The sequence below is a fragment of the Amblyomma maculatum genome, chromosome 11 (genome assembly GCF_055883805.1).
Source record: "Amblyomma maculatum isolate TAMU_Amacu chromosome 11, ASM5588380v1, whole genome shotgun sequence".
Lineage (NCBI taxonomy): Eukaryota > Metazoa > Arthropoda > Arachnida > Ixodida > Ixodidae > Amblyomma > Amblyomma maculatum.
The window spans coordinates 70,102,642-70,122,783 of record NC_139354.1 but is presented as its reverse complement, the minus strand read 5'-3'; the positions used below and the strand labels follow the sequence as shown (position 1 = coordinate 70,122,783).

At 42.9% G+C, this 20,142-nt stretch overlaps 1 protein-coding gene and 1 long non-coding RNA gene across 3 annotated transcripts in view; one reads left to right on the top strand and one right to left on the bottom strand.

The window, feature by feature from the left end:
* LOC146174114 (uncharacterized) overlaps window positions 1-20,142 on the top strand; it is a 62,558-nt gene that overhangs the window by 15,571 nt on the left and 26,845 nt on the right. The gene's annotated exons all lie outside the window — the stretch shown is intronic.
* On the bottom strand, window positions 1,392-18,256 carry LOC146174115 (uncharacterized). 2 transcript variants are annotated; one of them, XR_014701735.1, is made up of 6 exons: window positions 18,166-18,256; window positions 18,066-18,101; window positions 8,539-8,637; window positions 6,517-6,666; window positions 6,073-6,263; window positions 1,392-1,667 (listed from the first exon to the last, which is right to left on the bottom strand). It is a non-coding gene; the product is annotated as an uncharacterized LOC146174115 (long non-coding RNA). The 2 variants fall into 2 exon arrangements; XR_014701734.1 differs by having other exon boundaries at window positions 18,066-18,250.

The window sequence follows — 20,142 nt, the reverse complement described above, 5'->3', positions numbered from 1 at the left end:
GGTTGATGTCCTCAACTGCTTGGCACTGTATGTTCTGGAAGGCATTCTTATCAATTCTTGCTATTTTCTGAAAATTCATATTGAGAACTTTGTATCTTTCTCGTTTCCCCATACCTTTTCCCATCAACCTTTCCTCAGCTATTTGCAAAGCCTCTTCGGATAACAAGTTTGCTTTCTTGCATTTATTTTGCTTTGGAACTACCTTAGTAGCAACTTCTTGTATTATATCACGAACATCAGTCCAGATCTCTTCCGGCGCTCTGTGTCGTCTAGATCTAATTCTTGAATTTTCTTTCACTTCCACGGCATATTCTGATGGAATTTGATCCAGATCATACCTGGAAGGCCTTCTAGTTTTCTGCATTTTCCTCAATCGAAGCTTAAATTTGTCAACAAGAAGCTGAAGATCGGTGCCACAATCGGCCCCATGCCTTGTTTTTACTGCTTGTATAGCGCTTCTCCATCTCTGCCGGCAAATATTATAATCGATCTGATTCCTGTACAGACCGTCCGGTGAAGCCCATGTGTACAGGCGCCTCTTGTGAAGTTGAAAGTGAGTATTCGCTATGGTCAGTTTGTGTTCTTGACAAAACTCTACTAGCCTCTGCCCAGCTTCATTTGGCTCACCAAGACCGAAATTGCCTGTAATTCCAGATATTTCTTCACTCCCCACCTTAGCATTCCGGTCTCCTATGAGAAAAAGGACCCAAGCAGCACACCAGCATTGGTCCAACAATGGTTCATCACTGGAAAAGAATGGCATCAATATTGGACTGATATTGGCATTTGGGCATTTTACTACATTCTCCATTCTTGGCCCATCTTTCGTTCCAAGATTGGTCCAGTGTTCAACCAAGCTGGAGCCACCAATGTAGGCACAATATTAGACTTTCCATTCATGCACCATGATTCTTGCCAATACTGTCCAGCATTATACCATCATTGTATTATCAATATTTGTTTAATACCAGCTATTCCATTGATGGCCCATTGTCAATGCCAATATCATACCAATGGTTAGCCATTACAGGTGCACTGGCTACTCCATTCATGCCGCATATTGTCGATACCAATATTAATCCAATGGTTTATGGGTACACCGGCTACTCCATTCATGTGCCATTGATGATGTCAAGATTACACATTTTGTGGCACTGCCTGTGCAGGCCATAAAATGCAGCCTTTTTCATTTTAGCCATATTCGTGACAGCACATCGAACTTGCTGGGACAATAATGGCCTTTCAAATAGGAGTGGCCATATAAATTCAAATTGTTGCTCATGAGCAACCAGTAGATATTCACAAAACAAGGGCATGGTTCACAAAAAGATAATATTTATTGCAATTGTTACTATAGACGGCAGTTGTTACTAGCCAGCGCTGAGGGCACACACAGCAGCAGTTAGCGGGGCAGTGCCAGGGTTGGTCCGGGCAGGGCGGGCTCTCGGGAAGTGGAAGGGGCCAGGGAGCTGGAGGGCACACTCATAGGCGTAGTGAGGGGGCTGACCCTGCAATTGCATTCACAGGTGGCATGCCTGGTTCACCAGGGGAGGTTTCAGCATAACGCCTTTTTCTTCCACCCCCCCTGTCACAGGAACCAGGCAGCCACCTGCGAATAAATGCGTGTGCCTCCAAATCGTCCACCCCAACTTTTTCGCAAATGGCACCTGCACAAAAACAATGAGGAAACAAAATTTACAACACTATTACGAGGCATATAAAATCGCGCGCATTATTTTAGGAAGATGTAGAAAATTCCAGGATTCATGTACCGAAATTTATGGTCAATGAGAAACACTATACTGATGAGTTCCAGACTAGTTTCAGCTGCCTTGGGTTTATTAGGATGAAAGACGCACATACATTGCATAGCATGTGCCCTGTTGCATTTTGATCGCCTCCACAGCAATGCGGCTGAGACAGCCAGTGTTTCATCCCACACTAGGAATTAGTGCTTGATTATCGGCTGTCTCCGCATATGACTGGCGCGCTAGTTTTTTGCCGCTCCTACGATTTCTGCGATGTGCAAACAGTTTATACTAATAATCGTTACCAAGAGAATGTTCGGCGACCATTTTCATTTTTTTTAAATGGCTAGATATAATATACACAAGCGATCTAAGCCCACGACTGCTGCACTGGCCGCTGGTTAGCTGATATACGCTTTTTACTGGTTTTGTGGGTAGTTCACTTAAACGGGAGCTCACTTAAACGGGTAGCTCACAGGTGCATCATTTTTACACATATACTGCTTGTCCAAGCAAATTTGATCCAAGGGATAAAAAAAAAACATTTCGGAGGCAGGCAAAGGAAACCAGATATATATTGCTGGAAGCTACCTTGAGCGCCACAGAAAATTTTTTGTTTGGAATCCTTATTGACATTATTTACCTAAATTACTGATTAATGACTTACACAATAAATGGCGTTGCTACTTTGAAGAGTACCGGCACAATCCACGTTTGATTATTTGTGATAAAGAACCCGCACGTCTGCATTTTGAACGCCAGATACAATAGGAAACCACGAAAATACAGAAATCTGATTCCCGGACAATACAATTGAGGACTTGGCTTGGCTCGACAGCCCTGTGTAGCGTTAGACCTACAAGTTGCCTATGGTTTCTTCGTCCGCGCCAACACATCGTCCAACAAGACTGTATTTGTATTTTACAGCTGAAAAATACTGTTAAACTCATTTATATCCTTACCGCTTTGTAGTCATTATCCGCAATGCAAAGTTCGGCGCGCTCATTGTAACTCGAGCCTTCATGTGCGCCAAAGGGCCGACGCGAAGCAACCATCGCCAGCATATCACCCTTACTCATGCATGGGGCTAGCAATCTTAGCGGCAGGTTGTTTTGTCCGCTCAAAATCATGTTGTGAGCAGCACAGTTGAGGTGCGCGAATGGGCTCGTAACGGTTTCGGTATCTACATAACCCGGAATTTATCTACAGCTGGAAAAAAAGGTACACATGAGGTTTCTAACCGCAAATATTGAAACAGGGGTTTCCGAACGTGCTCACCGACTCTGTAAGTCCTATTTATTGTCTAAAGTGAATATTTAGTACTTGAGGCGAATAACCTCACTTCCCCACGTACAAAATAAAAATTTTCTGCGCTGTCCTAAGTGGCTGCCAGCAATGCACCACCGGTTTCCATCGTCTGTTTCTAATGGTTTATTTATAACCCTTGGCTCAAGCTATGGGGCGCAGCAGATGTAATGTAGCTTGAATAAAACCTGCAAGAGATCATATATATGGGTAGATTTGTAAGGTTTACAGATTTCACTTACAAATTCTACAGGAATCGCGTCACTGCGGCCTTTCTTTAAAATTGACACGTAATAGCGCTATATTCGTGGCTAAAATAAAGTAATCAACGCATTAATTCAGCTTAGCAAATGCAGCTGTAACAGAAAGTGAGGGGTGGCTACACTTAAGGTGTGCCTAGCTTTCTAATTTTCTTAGATGGCACAACCGTTCGAAATATGGAATATTAAAAAAAGCCCTTGATATTCGCTTTCTCACAGCGTAATATGGGTGCCTTAGATAAGAAACATAATCGAGGTCCCATGGCCATCTTTCGTTTCCAATGAAATTCTTATATGTGGTGGGCAAGTATCTAGACACAAAAGAATTAACCTTAGTTTTTCAAGATACGCGTAGTTTCCTCGAAAAAAAACAATTGTATGGTATATCTCTAGAGGTAGAAAACGCTGTTTTTGCCATTTCAAAATGTTGCAAGTTTGGATGCCATGATTTTGTCATCTGCTCTTTTTTACTCACTAAATATATGCAGGTTTTATATTTACAAACACTATTAGAAACCTATTTTGTTTTTGCAGTTGTGTTATTAAAAAATCGCAAACTTTTCTTCAGGAGCGATACGCTGCAAAAATATTCATTTTTAACCTTATGTACAGGCATATGATGCATTAGGTTGGTTACACTAAATATGTTTTCACTTCCTGACGCATGTTCTTAATTCCAGGCAGTATCTGGAGCTCCAGACCACTAGGTGTGTTCTCCACAACGCATCAAAATTGCTCAGAATTCGAAAACAGCAGTAAAGGGCAAATTTGCTGCAATTAAAAAAAGATCATCTTCGATTTTCATTCAAATCCCTCCCAAAATCTTCAGTACCTCAAAAATATCACGGACTAAAAAGTGTTGCGTTATACTGTTTAAAATTATAACATTAAATATTAAACCGAGTGCTTGTGCTGATAATGGCCAAACTCAGCCTGCGTTCTTGCAAGATCCAATAATATCTTGGCACAGAAACTATTTTTCTACATTATCTAGGTTCCATTCTTTATTTCTGAAAAAATTTGAAGCTCTAGATTTGTGTGTGTATCTGCATATTATTTTGAAATTGAACAAAAGTAAGAAAATGGTAAAATAAGGAAAACTGATTAGAATTGAAGAAACGGCCGCAACATCAATTTTTATCAAAATCTGTGGAAACAATGCAAAGTACTTTGTTAATTTGAGTCAGTAAATATATTGAATTCTGCAAAATGTAATATTAGAAATATAAAAATGCTTGTTTTTGTTCTATAGATGTGCTTATATCGCTCCCCCTTATGGAATAGGCATCAAAACTTCAATTTAGTATTTGCTTAATTTAGTTACAATTTTACCTTAAGTAAAATTTAAAACATTGTCAGCGCTTAACACCGTTTTTCTGCTTCTGGGACAAATACTTAATATAGCTTAAAATGGTATTAATTCACTATTTCTGTCAATTTCATGGCAGAACGCAAGTGAAGGCTGAACTTTTTCTCTGTCCTGCATTCTTTTTTTATTGCTAGGTGCAATAGTATTCAATCTAGGTTATTAATATATTATTCCATTTGTCAGCTTTGACCACCACTAACAATACTATATTTTTGAAGATGATTTTTCAATGTGTAATTTTTATAATTACAATCTTAAGCAAATCGCTTTCCAGCATAATACTTTTGGTGGCGTTACAGAGAACACACATAGCAGCTTAGAGCTCCAAATTCTGCCTTAAATTAACAATATGACCTGCGTAATAAACACAGAATATTTTAGTGCAAACAACGCAATGCGTCACGCCAGTATGTAAGGTTGAACATTAACATTTTTGTAGCGCGTTGTTCTTGAAGCAAAGTTTGCGATTTTTTACTAAATCAACTGCATCAATGAAACACACTTTTAATACTTCTTATACAAGTAAACGTTACCCAAATGCGGTGAGTAAAAAACAGTGGATGACAAAATTTTACGCAACCAGCCGGCCTCCAAACGTGCAACTTTTTGAAACGACAAAAACGGCGTTTTCCAGCTTTAGTGATAGGCGTTTTTTTTTTTTTCGAGAATAATACGCCGCATCTGGCAAACCTAAGGGTCATTCCTTTGTGTCAAGACATTAGCCCACGACATATGAAAATTTAATTTAAAAAATGGTCATGGCACCACGATTACTGTTCCTGTTCGAAGACATCCATATTTGTTTTCATTTCGTCTCTTCAACAGGCTGGTTTAGCCAATGCGGTGAATAAAAATATCATCGCATATATTAAAGATTTTCGCGCTATATGTTATACCTAAAGCTACCTATATTGTCACAACTGTCATACATTATTTGTAGCTGAAACATCACAAAAGGGATTCGATTGCAAATTGTTCGCTAGTTAAATAGACGTACGAGATGACACACGTATACTTTGTAGAATACAATTTAGGAAAGAGCAGATACAAACTACAGGCGAATAATACTATGATATGGAGCATATGTATTACTCCGGTTAACAGTAAAAAAATCAACTTTTAACATATTAATATATTCGACAAACTATTGCATGCTCACATAGGAACACAATTAATGAGCTCATCCACGCATCTAATGTCTATGGGCATTAGATGCTTGGATGACTTCGCTTTATTCCAATTCGTGCGTTACTGAAAATAATTGAACGAGGAAAAATTTAATGTCTACACAATTTTCAGCGAGTATACCACAAAATATACTAAGGTGCTTCATATATAGTCACATCACCTAGCAAGTGAAGTGGGATAACAGAACTAATCAGACACTCACCCTGATCAGCATTTCGCTTTTGCGTCATCTTTGTAAGTTTTTAGGCAGGCTTTTCCACGGATTATCCTCTTCTATATACCCTTGCCACCCACAGGACACAGATCTTCTGGGGGTATCGAACTGTTGGTTTTCGCACCAGTGATACAAATTAATCGAACCATTTCTACGTAAAAAACACTCTCGTTGCGCACCTAAAAAAAATGAAAGCATGTATGTGTAGGCGAGATCATTTACCGGCGATTTAATAATATGATTTGAACAATAAAATCAAAGGATCACACTCGAAGTAACAAAAAAGTGGGGGAGAGATAGGAATTGAAGCAATGAAAGGCGGTTGCTTTCTGCAAAAAGCCAATAGCAAGAGGTCCACCCTCTATAAAAATAGGCAATAAAAATAAGGCATATTTAAAGGTTAATGCAGCAGTTACAGTGATGCAGTGCTACCTTTTTTTAGGCAGGCTTTTCCGCTGATTTTCTTCTTCTTTATTGCCCTTCCAACCACAGGACACATATCTTCTGGAGGTTGTCGGTTTTCGCACCAGTGATACAACTCAATCGATCCACTTCTACGTAGAAAACGCTCCCGATGCGCATCTAAAAAAATGAAAGCATGTATGTGCAGGCTAAATCATTCACACATGATAAAACAATATGATTTGAACAATAAAATCAAAGGATCACACTCGAAGTAACAAGAAAGTGGTGGAGAGATAGAAATTGAAGCAATGAAAGACGGTTGCTTACTGAACAAAGCCTATAGTAAGAGGTCCTGCGTCTATAAAATTGGCAATAAATTAATGCACGTTTATAGGTGCATGCAGCAGTTAAAGTGATGCAGTGTTACCTTTCTGTTTCACTGCAGTGATTGGTATAAATATTACAGCAATTGCTAGGCATCTCAGGTAACCCCTTTGAAAACTTCATCCAAGGTACCGAGGAGCAGTGGCGTGTTATTTGCAGCTGTTAACGGAAAGACAGGCTATCCTATGAGTGCATGCGCATTTCCTCCTTTTTGTATACTTGAATAAAAGCGACTGAACAGTGAGTGTTGTAAGAGGTGCCGCGTCCCTAAGAATGGGGAACAAAATTAAGTTTTAGTAAACAGAGGTACAAAAAGAAGCAAATATGCCTGCAATAATAGCATGATGGCCTACCTTTTGATCAACAGCTGTAAACAACCTGTCACTGCCAGTCGGTTCTTTAGATATGCTTATCAATGCCAGAGCTTAAAGCTAAGAGCAATATGAGTAATGTTTATTGCAGTCACGGCCGTAAACAATTCTAGCGGAACACTCCATTACTGTAACTATTCAACCGTCCATTTATACATATCGTTCATTAAAGAACCATGCACATCATATTAAGTTGCTCTTTTCTACTCCCAAATGATTTCCTATAGAATTAGAATACGTGGATCGCTGCTTCGGTTTCAACATTCTTGCACGATGGCTATGGCGTGCACTTCATGCATACGGTACGGCACGTGAGGTACAAAGAGCTGTAATTGCCGAACAGGCGGACCTGACGTCCTGTCCCATTTCGCCTGAAAGTGCGCGCCGTCATCGAGCGCTTCGCGAGCAATATATTTCGGACGATATGGTTGCCTCATAGCGGCCGTCAATGTTTTGTACATTGTGTCCCGCGTGCACGTGGTTTACTTTGCAGTGACAGGGACGCAATGCACACACGGCTGATGTACCTTTTTGCTTGTATTGTTATTTTCCGCCGCCCTCGAAGCGCGTCTGCGAAATCGCTCTCCTATTGTGGCCGCTTTCTGATAACGCTCTCACCTGAAGGCACGTGCTCAGAAGGGGGGCGTCGATTAAGAAAATTTTGAAAAGGGGCTCACTTGCGCTGTTCACGGCTTTCAATTCCTGAATATGATATTAACCATTATAAAAGAGGAGGTTCATTATGACTTAATTATAGCCTAGTCATCAAGCAGCATCACGCACATGTCTGCCCCACTGTAAAATTCGCTTGCACAGACGGCACGAACAGTTTTCAAAACTTCGTCTGTACATCTGAAAACAAAAAACTGCCCTTAACTCTTCACAAAATCCAAAAACTGTGTGAACATGGCTTCTTGCGCGCAGAAGAGAGGCTGTCCAAAATATATGTACAATGCCGGGCGCATAGTATCTGGTTACTAATTGATTGCGGCGCGCTGCACAGTAAAAAAACTGCGCAAATGGCTGCCTGCAGTGTTCTGTCACGTGTTGGTGGCATACACACCTGTTACGCACGGCTCCTCTATTTTCGGCGCAAATGCTATTCATATCGCAGCCAGCAAATAAGTCCACGCACTTGCTTGCATGTAACCCGGACGAAAATTCGCTTAGTTCTTGAAGTCATGCTTCGCGCAGTTGTTTCGAGGAGAATAAGGAAAGAGAACATTTGGGACTGGTAGGAGATTATATAGAACCAATTATGAAGCAATGGCATGCTGCAAAGATATATACTCACGGTCTAATATGACGGCGTTCACTGAGTCCGATAATGCCGATGGTATCCCGCCGTTGCTGTAATCCGTACTCCGGCGACATTTCACAGCTCAGCTATTCACTGATATGTAGCAAGCACCAACCGGAGCACATGGACATGTATAGGCGCAAGAGAACATTATGCACAGCACAATGAAAAAGAAAATTAATGAGGGAAGAAATTAAAGAAAGGTTTAAGAAGCTGTCACAAGTCTTGTAGCGTCTCCAACAAGCTCTGAAATGAACGCTTCGGGAGGAGGCCGCACAGCAGCGCAGCTGGGGATGCTGTCTGTTGTGTCTTGCACGTAGACGCGTAGGCGAGGGGGAACAACGACCCGCTCAACCAGCGCGTGATTCCCGCCGCGGTGTTGTGTTCGCAAGGGCTGCGCGTGGGAACGAAGGACCAACGACCCTCTCAACATTCCATTCCTCCTTTACCCAGCCCTCTTCTGCTTGCACCGGCCAGCCGTGACTTCGGACCGTGTCGATGAGCGGCCGCCGCGCACACCGCTCGAGTCGACTTCAAATAAATAGTTTTGTTTTGTGTGTTCGCAAACGCATTGTTTCTTCAAGCCAACCACGGACAAACATTTTCTAAAAAAATAGAAATCCTCCCCATCTACCATCCACATTCTTGCGTAAATCCATACAGCTGGTGCATCGACAAATGCGCGCGTCCCCTCCCTTTCGCCACCTATGATCGAACAAAGGATGGTCGTTCAACCTTTTATATTTACTTCAAAATATTATATACTGTTGCGTGATGACTGATTAATAATGTTAATAATGTTCCGAGCTTCTCTTCTATTCTGGCCAACTTTGGCTATAGATTATACAAATTATGCTCAAGTTAGCTAGCTGAAAATTATCCGACTAAATATATACATGTTTTTATTTGTATTCAGTTAATGTTCGCTTTTTCCACCTTTTCTACACTACCTCAGCTTTCCAAACCATTAAAACACCTTGCATAATTTTGTTGCGCAAGTAATTATGCCCACATCGATAAAGCCTTTGTCCAATTATAGCGCACCGCGCTGTTCTGAACATTCTACGGAATTTGTGAATTGTTCAAGGTTTTTTAAATTTTGGCATATAATTTTGTAACAGGGAGAAATATATTTACAAAAGAGGATTAAAGATATATACATTGAGGAACAGCCAAGGAGCCAGGCTACGAGGGCCGCCCATTCGACGCACTTCTTTTTCTTAATCTTCCACAAACGAGCGCGTCACTTCGTCCTCATCATTCTCCAGCTGTAACAATATTTCTTCGCGCATGTTTTGTCTCGACTTCGCAAATCGACGGCGACAGACACAGCAATGAATGATTCAGAATCAATTTTGTGCGCGTCGAGGTCCTGAAGCGCTGTGGCATCAGGCAATACACAGACGTTTTTCGCAATCACCTTCACCTTAACAGGATTGCACAAAAAGACGATAACGTTCAATGAGCAAGCAACGAATTCCAAATCATTTTAGTAGAATGAAAGAATTGGAAAGGGCATGGAAAACTGCCTCATTAAAACAGTGTTTGTAGGCTGCATTCGTTTTTTCGAATGACTCGACAGCGCACATTATTTTCATTCCTGTACAGTTTTTTTTATTCCTTTGCCACCGCCTAGCGCGGTTGGAATGGTCAAACTCTAAACTAATAGGCGGAAAAAACTATTTTTTTCTTTATTGGCGATATATATGTTGCGCGCCATATAAATGTACCGGGGCCTTCATGCTCGCAGTCTGCACGAAAAACTGACATTTTTTTTTACCACCGTGTGAATGCCCAAAACTAAAATGGTAACCTCGCGAGTCTTTCGGCTTTTCATTTTCCAGTGATTGCGTCTAGAAAGTACACACATCGTATTCGGTCCTTTCTCCAGGTAAACAGACGATGCTGCGCGTAGTTCCTTATGGATAATACAAAAGCACTAGAACAAAAACATCGCTGAGAAAATGGTCATTTGTTCCTTCAACTTGAGGCAACGTTTTCCTTCTCGGCAATGAAAAAGCTACCTTCTAATCACTAATTTAATGTCACATGAACATGCTATGGCGACACGATTTCGTTTTTATGCGCGTTCTCACTGACAACTGGATTTGTACTTTAGGTTAAGTATAGATGCAGGGATGTAATCGGCATCCAATACAGGCATATTGGGTCGTGAGTGCTGGCCGGTCTGGGGTATACATATGTGGTCGCACGGTCGTGCTATCATTAGATATAATTGTGCGACAAATGTATGCGCCTGCGACGAAATCTGCATACATGCTAATAGGCTAAAACCATAAACACATATAGCTGACCCCCAAAGGTGCGCCGCATATATGAGCGCACCGAAAAGACGAATCCAGACAGTTGCAGCGGTACGTGCTTGAATGCGTTATAGTAATTGTCGTCCCGTACGTGGTACTTGGTGAGGTCCGAACGATCGGCTGAAATGTTGTCGGAATTAAATGCCGCGGTTTGGCGTCCAGCGCACGTGTATTCAACCATAAAAATTGAGAATTTGTTTTGATTGAATGGTCAACGGAAAATATTCACTTCGGCAGCCCATTAAAGCTGCGTTTTTAGGATGGCAATGACATTTGCGAGATCAGGGGAAAAAGTGGCCCATCGTGGGCAGTTTTCATACAGGGATAGCTAATACTGGAAAAACACAAGACAAATTGCAATGGTCCATTACAGCCAGTTTAAAACAACGAAACGGTCAACGTCGGAAGAACACAGGACACCTTTGTCCATTGTAGCCAGTTTTAAAAACTGAACGGGCAACGCCGGAAGAACACTGGACAACATGGTCCATTGTAGCCAGTTTTAAAAAAGGAACGGCCAACGACGGCGGAACACAGGACAACTTGCCCCATTGTAGCCATCTTTAAAAAACTGAACATCCAATACTGCAAGAACAGAGGATAACATTGTCCATTGTAGCCATGTTTAAAAACCGGAACATCCAATGCCGGAAGAACACAGGACAACTTGGTCCATTGTAGCCAGTTTTAAAAAACGGAAAACCCAATGACGGAGGAAGGCAGGACAGCTTGGCCCATTATAGCCAGTTTTAAAACCCGTGCGACCATTATTGGAGGAACAACGGCAATCTCGGTCCAACATAGACATTCTGTATGTACGGCAGTGCCAATATCGGGAACTCACTGTACATCGTGGCCCAAGCTAGCCAGTGTTGGCTACTGGCAGCGCCAACACTGGGAGAGCACTGGCTAGACTGGGCCATTGTTGGACATTGTGTTGACTGGCATGTCCTATGTTGGGAGCATGCTGGTTAGGCTGGCCCAATGTAGGGCCACTGCTTGCCGTCGTACTTACAACATTGGCCCAATGCTTTGTGCTGCCTGGGGATGTCTGATGATGGAGTGCGGTCTAAAAGGCATTGCAGTTCAGCATAAAATCTCTCCATGTCAGCTTCTTCAGCAGCAGTGGCTGGTGCATAGACTTGGATGACTATTATGTTGAAAGGGTGAGCTTGGATCTGAAGTGAAATCATTCGGTCGTTTTTGGGGTTCTACCCTAGCACTGCTTTGCCCATTCTTCAGTTCGCTATGATAGCGACCCCATTCCTTCTCCTGGATTCGTGCCCACAATAAAAGACATAATGGTCACCGGAATTAAATTCTCCCATTCCGGCCCACTTGAGCTCGCTGATACCCAAGATATCAATGTTCGATATGCCCATTTCTCGCTTGACGACATCTAGTTTACCTCTCGTCATAGATCTTACGTTCCATGTTGCTATGTGGTATATCTCCTTGCAACATCGGACATTCCGGTCGCTTCCCGACACATCCACAACTTAGCGTTCTTTTGGCTTTAGCCCAGCCGCTTCTTTCGCCCTGAAGCTACTAGGAATCGCCCTTTGTTCATCCCTAGTGACATGTGGGACGCCATCCAACCTTAGGGGCTCATCTTCCGGCGCTATATAATGCTATTTTGACTGGCGATAGGGATTTTTTGGCAGGAAATACTGGAGTGGATTGCCATCAACTTCTCCAGTGAATCATATTTTGTCAGAACGCTCTGCCGTGAGCTGTTTATCTTTGGTGGCCTTACACAGCAGAGCTCACAACTTCATCGAGGTTTGCAAGCGCCTCCGCCACGGCAAAGCAGTGATCCATGAAGGATCACTCCCTTCATTGCCAAGTAGCAAATAATTCCAAGCTTTCCCCCTCCATGCGACTGGTCCGCGAAAATTTGAATATGTCCAAAATTTTGAATGCTGTTCAGGCCTACACAATTGCATGAAGTCATGATGACCAGACAGTTGAAGCTAGTACAAAGGTGTAGAAATGGCATCAGAAAATAAAAATTGCAGTATGCTGCAATATTATGTATTTCAATGCCAAGATTGGCAAAACCAAGGTGGAGAACAGGCAGTTAGTAACTAAGGCCTTGGCCCTAGGAATACCAGGGGAATTTATTAGTAGGGTAAGCACAACGCAATACCTTAGGAATCATGAATATCTAATTTAGCAAATGAAATACCCATAAGCGGATATTGAAAAAAACCTAAAAAAGAGTCTTAAATGAAATTTACGTCATACTGCGTATTAACCTGCTATAATGCGAGATTTAGAGGTAATTGGAAAGGAGCGGTGCAGCGAGCATAGGATGGTAATGACTCGAATTAGTGTGGATTTGATGAGGAATAAAATCTGAGTGGCAAAAAAAGAAGTCCAAAATGAATTACCAGTGAGAGCGATGGCAAGAAAATTCACGGTCTTGCTACAGATAATATTTACTTTTACTTAGTAAGACCTCCTCAGTGTAGAAACATCCATAATTTCATTTATACCGTTACTGAGTGCACTACAGTATTAGGCAATATGATAGTTGAAGAGCATTGAGATTAGTTATCTTGTCAGAAATTATTTGGTTAAGAAAGGCGAAGATAAGTAGATAATAAAATATTAAAGCCTTCAGTGCAGCACAGAGGAGAGAAATGAAAGCGCAATCGAAGCTACTAAATAGGTGCAACGTGTCCGACAATGGCATAAGATTAGGATGGAGCGCATTTGGCAAGCACTCGCAGATTATGACTAGCAGCTTACCGGTATCGCTAAAGAGGAAAGTATAGAACAGTTGCATCTTACCTGTACTCACTTATGGCGCTGAAACGTGGCGGCTAACCAAGAGAGTTCTACTAAAGTGGAGGACAACCCAGAGGGCTATGGAACGAAAAATGGTAGGTGTAACATTAAGAGATAGGAAGCGTGCAGAGTGGGTCAGAGAAATAGCTCAAGTTACCGACATTCTAGTGGAAATTAAGAAGAAGAAATGGACATGGGCAGGACATGTACTGCGAAGAAAGGATAACCGATGGTCGCTTAGGGTAACAAACTGGATTTCAAGAGAAGGAAAGCATAGCAAGGGGTGGCAAAAAATTAGGTGGGCGGATGAGATTAAGAAGTTCGCAGGGGTCAAGTGGATGCAGCTAGCACAGAACCGGGTTAAGTGTAGAAATATGGGAGAGGCCTTAGCCCTGCAGTGGGTATAGTCAGGCTGATGATGATGATGTGTCCGACATATGAATGTGTAATATGCAGAAAAGCGCTCTAACGCTCTAAAGAACAGTTTAATCCTTCAAGCGGCGAGAAGCACATTGTGCCGAGGCAAAAATCAGGTGTATTCGAACGGGATGAGATGGGCAATGTCATCACTATTACGAGCAAGATAGGCAAAGCAGCCTGGCCTAGGATATATGTGCTGACTTGTACAATCATCAACGTAGTCACGAAATTGATAAGATTGGCAGTAGTGAAGATCAGCCAGATGTTCCGCTAGGACGAAGCACGAAGTTAGGAAAGCTTAGGAGCTATGAAGAGAGGGCAAGCAGTTTTCGAGGATCAGGTAAATACATATTTCTTGAAGAACAGGGGTATATTGTGCATGAATATCTTGCCCTCTGTATACACAATGCCTTTTGATACCGACAGTACCAGAATTATGAAAGAACCGTAATGTTATCTAATATAAGAAAGTTGCCCAAAACGATGTCAAAATGGCAGCCCAATTAAGTTTATATCGAATACGTTCAAGGTATTTACTAAGGTCAACATTACCGATATGAAAAAAATATTAGACATCAGTCATTGAAAAGATCAAAAAGGGTTTCAGAAAGGATACTCCACAATCGATCATCTCTATGCTATCAACGAGATGAAAGCAAAATGTTGGGAACATAACAACCCTCTGTACATAGCATTCTTTGTTTTACTATAAAACCTATGACTCAGGGGAAACCTCGGAAGCCATGAAGCTTTTTGCGAATTCAGAATGTAGATGAGCCAAAGGTCGAAGTACGGGAAGATATCTATAGTGGCTGAACAGCAAAATGTTTCTTCTTAAAGAAAGTAATAAAATTCCTATGGGGAATTTTCTATAAGGCAATGAGGTGTAATCTGCATAGTACTGTTGCCAGCTTGCTTAGAGGAAGTATTCAGATAGTTGTAACGGGAGAGTTCGGGATATAGGCTGAGGACAAATCTATATCCTGCAATTTGTTCATGAAGTTGCTTTGCTGAGAAACTCAGGGGACGAATGGGAAAGAATACATGATGACCTAAAGAGAAAAAGCAATAATTTGCAGAAGACACAGTATTTGAAAGCCTTGGCAAGGAACAATAGTTTACAATAGCTGGCGAAGCACTGGAAATGGTAGGCGAATATGTCTATTAGGCTAAAAAACGCTTATAATAACTGTAGATCCTGACCATGAAAAGAAAATAACTGGAGGTAGAATAAAATACAGCCTATTTAGAGATAACTTGAAAAATACGACTATCAGCGCACCCACATCGACTAAGAGGAAAGTATGCAACTCTTGCATCTTACCTGTACTCACATATGGAGCTGAAACATGCAGGGAAACAAAATGTGTTCTACTTCAGTTACGGACTACACTGAGAGCTATGGAACATAAAACGGAAGGGCTAACATTAATGGAGAGGAAGCGTATTAAAAGCTTTTTACATGTGAACTCTTTCAATACCATCAACCCCAACATAATTGCGCTGAGTTTAAAGCCGACTGCATCTCCCTCTTATCCACATGCATTAACCAATGCTTGTAATACTTCCTCTGTACTGGCTTCTAGAACAGTGTCGTACGCGCACATTAATCCTGGAAGAGTTTGTTGTAGATCCGTTCACCTAGCTTATATGAGAGATTAAAACCAAGAATGTATATTGCTGACTCATTTCCGCATTCTTCATATAAATCATGAACGACAGCAGTGATAGCGGGCATTCTTGCCTTTATGTTTTGTATACCTTGACAGCAGACATATTTCTTAAATTTAGCATTTCATGTATCTCTTTACCCATGCCTTCGGATTGAAGAATGTCGCGCAGATGTTCCCAATTTACGCTTTCATGTGCATCAATTATATGCAGAAAGGCTAAATAAAGCTGGTTTGCTGCTTGGCTATATCTATGCATTTAGTTATGATGAAGATGCAATCATATAGGCGCCTAACACTTGTGAACAAGCAGATTCTTACATTCTACTTTGCCTGTATTGCTAGGCTGTACGTAACTGACATTATTGCGATCGTTTTAAATGAATAACGTTTTTACGAGATCCTTTCTGTTTGCATGATTAAATTCATTCTGTAGTCGGCAGCTGTCCACATTTTTGCGAAATGTGGGTCGCCATCTGCTAGCGCACCGAAGACTGCGCCCGCCATGTCGGCTCGGTTACCAAAACGAGACCGCTGTCCTGCGCAAGGGTAAACACTGCCATGCTTAGCGTGTAAACGAAGTGCAGATAACGCGGTTGCTTTGCGCTATGCACATTGTGAGAATGCTACGATGTGTCTTGGTGCCAGACGCGTATAAAACATGTGTGTAATATTTTAGTACTAAGCACGTATGCTCACCAATCGCATTGCCAGCTATAAGGTGTAAACACGACATCCCATACAGAGTGTTTACATCCTGCGCTGGTTTCCACATACCAGCTATGCCGTGTAAACATGCCATTCAATGCCGAATGTTTGCTTCCTGCGCTGATTTCTACATACTTTTGTAGGTTGGTCGCGTCAAACAGGAGCCAATTTCATGTTTTCTTTCTTTCCGACAGAGCAAATTTGCCCGGTGAGCTGTCAACAGACTGATATGCTTTCTTATATTAGCCGGCGTGCGCTGGAGCTGCTTAAGATTGATCTCCGGCCTCAAAGAAATGTGTGCATTAATTTACTGCCCAATCGGGCAAATGCGATTTCAGTGCTCTCCACCCACAAATATATACCGGTCATGCAGCATGCCATCAAGTGTACTCTTCACAACTCCCCGATTCATGTTTCAGCGCTACATATGTAGTGCAAAATGCTGATGCGCGGTGTTTCATTTTTGAGGGTTGCTGCTATAGCCATTCACCCGATTGCAGTGAAAAATTGTAATTTCGCATTTTTTCCAACCTGACTCAAGAAGCGTGTATCCAAGTACTACGCTGAAACCGCTTCAAGCTGTCAAGTGTATTGTGGTTGCTGGAAACAACAACAGCCTGAACCGTATAAATCCATTCCCGATTTGTACAGCTCTGGTAGTCAAAAAGTTATGTGTAGAAAGCGACGAATCATGCCGACCTAAACATGCAAACACGGTTTGTCCTAAACAGCAATTGTCATGAGTTAGCTTGTTAAGCATGCTTTCTGTAGTAGTACAGAAGGCCACCGCAATCTCAAGACAGAAATAATTACTGTAAATAATATTCACTTTGCCCTAGAAATACAATAAATATCGCTAACCAACACAAGAAACTCCCCGTTGTCTGAATTGTAACGCTAAGAAGCCGATTTTTACCGATCGTTGTACTTAAAGAGGTACTAGGTTTATTTAGCTGACCGAGGCTAGTGAACTACTGCAATGCAGTGAAAAACGTTTGCTCTGGCCGATATATGTACACGGAGCTTATAATAACCACTCACCACGTTACCAGAACGCCAATCATCACCTTGCGAGTAAACAGTGATGGTGTCCCGCGAATATTGATCTACTGTCTAAATGCGCGCTATAAAGTGACAATGGGACAAAGATACTTTCTGGACAAAGATCGTGCTGATTTATGCCATCGTCAACGAGAAAAAAAGGCTTGGTCTATACCGTGTTAGCGCTCATCAAAGGGCAGGAAAAGACCTACATTTTGTGCAAAAGATGATCGCTACAACAGCGGTGCGGCTAAAACATGCTCTTAAACTTCTTGTCAAGATATTCCTGACATGTTCCCCGGTGTAAAAAAAGCCCGACTAGCTGACGGCGGCATGCCGGCGACGCGACTGGACTGCTCGAATGAAGCAGCATGGTGACTGGATGCTGCGGCTTGTTACAGCACGTGATCGCGTGACGTAACTTTTTGCTCCCTATATATATATATATATATATATATATATATATATATATATATATATATATTGTGAGGCATGTGCACAGAAGAGGAGAAGGAAGTGCAAAAAGAGGCTCTCCGGAAAAGAGATAAAAGAAGAGGAAGCTCACCATCGGTTGCACATCAGGCTATGGTGCAGAACCACTCTGTAAATAAACCTTAACAGTGTGGTGGAAGGTGCTGCAACGATCACCACGGATTTCTCTCTACCTCGTTCGAGCCGACGACTCGCTGGGCTTCCCCCTTTGACCACCGCAAGGATCCAAGACGGCGGCGCATGGCAGCCAGGTCCAGCGGCACCTGCATGGCAGCATTAACGTGAGCCGCGGACCTTTTCTGGCAAGGCTGGCGAAGACGTGGGTGAGTGGCTCAGTGGGTGAGCAAGTACAATCGCTGGGATGCCACTGTAACGCTGGAAAACGTTGTTTTTTTCTTGGACTCCACAGCCCTGACATGGTTTGAGAACCATGAAGCGTCCCTAACGGGCTGAGATCGTTTTCAAGAGGAGATTCGAAATTTTTGCGTGGATACCATTGCAAAACGGAAATGCGCTGAGCAGACTTTATTCCAACGAGTCCAAGGCCTTGGTGAAACATGCACAATGTACATAAAAGAGGTCCTACAACTCTGCAAAGCGGTGAATCCGAGCATGTCTGACGAAGACAGAGTTGGCCACCTCTTAAAGGGCATCGCGGTGGACGTATATAACTTTTTAATTACAAAGGAAAACATAGATTCTCTCACGGCCGTGATCAAGCGCTGTCATACGTTCGAAACTTTAAAGCTGCGTTGCATAACCCCGAAATTTGACCGTCTGTCTAACGTCACCACTGTTGGAAGCGTGGATTCTCACGAGCATTCACATGAGCCTCCGCATTTGGCCGACATGATTCGCCAAATTGTCCGTGATGAGCTCTCCCGCCATCAAGATGTGAACCGCAGTGCAACCCCCTGTGATAGCTGCTCCCTGCAGGCAGCTCCCATCCAGCGCTCTTCTTGGGGTTCTACCGCTCCTCCTCCCGTCCGTGACCACCGAAACGACTCATATGGCCTTGCTACCCTAGCTCATACCCACTACAGAGCGCCACCTCCTCCGCAACAACCCCAGCGATTGGACTTTGCTGATCGCTTCGATCCTGTTACCGAGGACTATTATTTGGACCATGCTCGTGAACCACCCGTCTATTACGGCTGTGGTATGCTTGGCCACATATCCAGATTCTGCCGCCGCCGGAACCCGGCACCACACTACCAGCGCCAATGGTCAAATCGCCGTACTTCCGTGAGTCCAGAAATCCGTGACCCGACCTATCCCCTCCTTCGGGCTCCACCGCTACGTACCACCACGCAACGACTCACCAGTTTCTGATCGCAGCCTGACTCCTCCTGCTCGCCGCTCCCTAATCCGCCTTCTCCCCGCCGTTCTTCATCGCCACCGGAAAACTAGTGTGTGCGGCCGATGCAGGTGCGGTCGCCAGGTCATCGATATTGGCAATTCCTGTTCCGGTCGCTATGCTGAAGAACCGCTTGGAAGTGTGAGTGAATGGTGTTTGTGTTATGGCCTTAGTGGATTTGGGTGCTACGGTTTCCGTGATGAGCTTAGATTTTAAGAACCGTCTCAGCCGCAAAATTATGTTTGGTTGGGATAGAACTGTCATATTTCGAGGTATAGGGGAGAATCGTTGGTTCCGCTTGGTATTTGTTATGTCAATGCAGCGATGGCTGGACACGAGTTTAAAACTGAATTTACGGTGCTCCCTCCCCTACGCACGACGTAATTCTAGGAGTTGACTTTTTACAGCAGTGTGGCGCAACTCTCACTTCAACAGTGGCGAGATATCAATAAGCCCCAGCCTCCGATTGGCCCTCATAGAAGAATCGCCGCGGCCGGTCCAAGTGTTTCCTGTCTTCGAGGATACCGTCGTTCCGGCGATGTCCGCCAACTTCGTCCCAGTTGTGTCTTCAGGTGCGGTTTCCAATGCCTTCGACGCTCAAGTAGAACCCGCTTCCCCTTCCGGTCCCACAAAGAGTGTGTTGGTGCCTCGCGGCGTTGTTCGAGTGAACGAGGGCCGTGCCACGCTTTGGACTGTCAACCATACCAATGAACCAGCCGTATTGCTGCGTGGTTTGAAATTCGCCGACTTTGAAGAACGCCTTTCTATGCCCATTGCCGCGTTCAGTAACGGC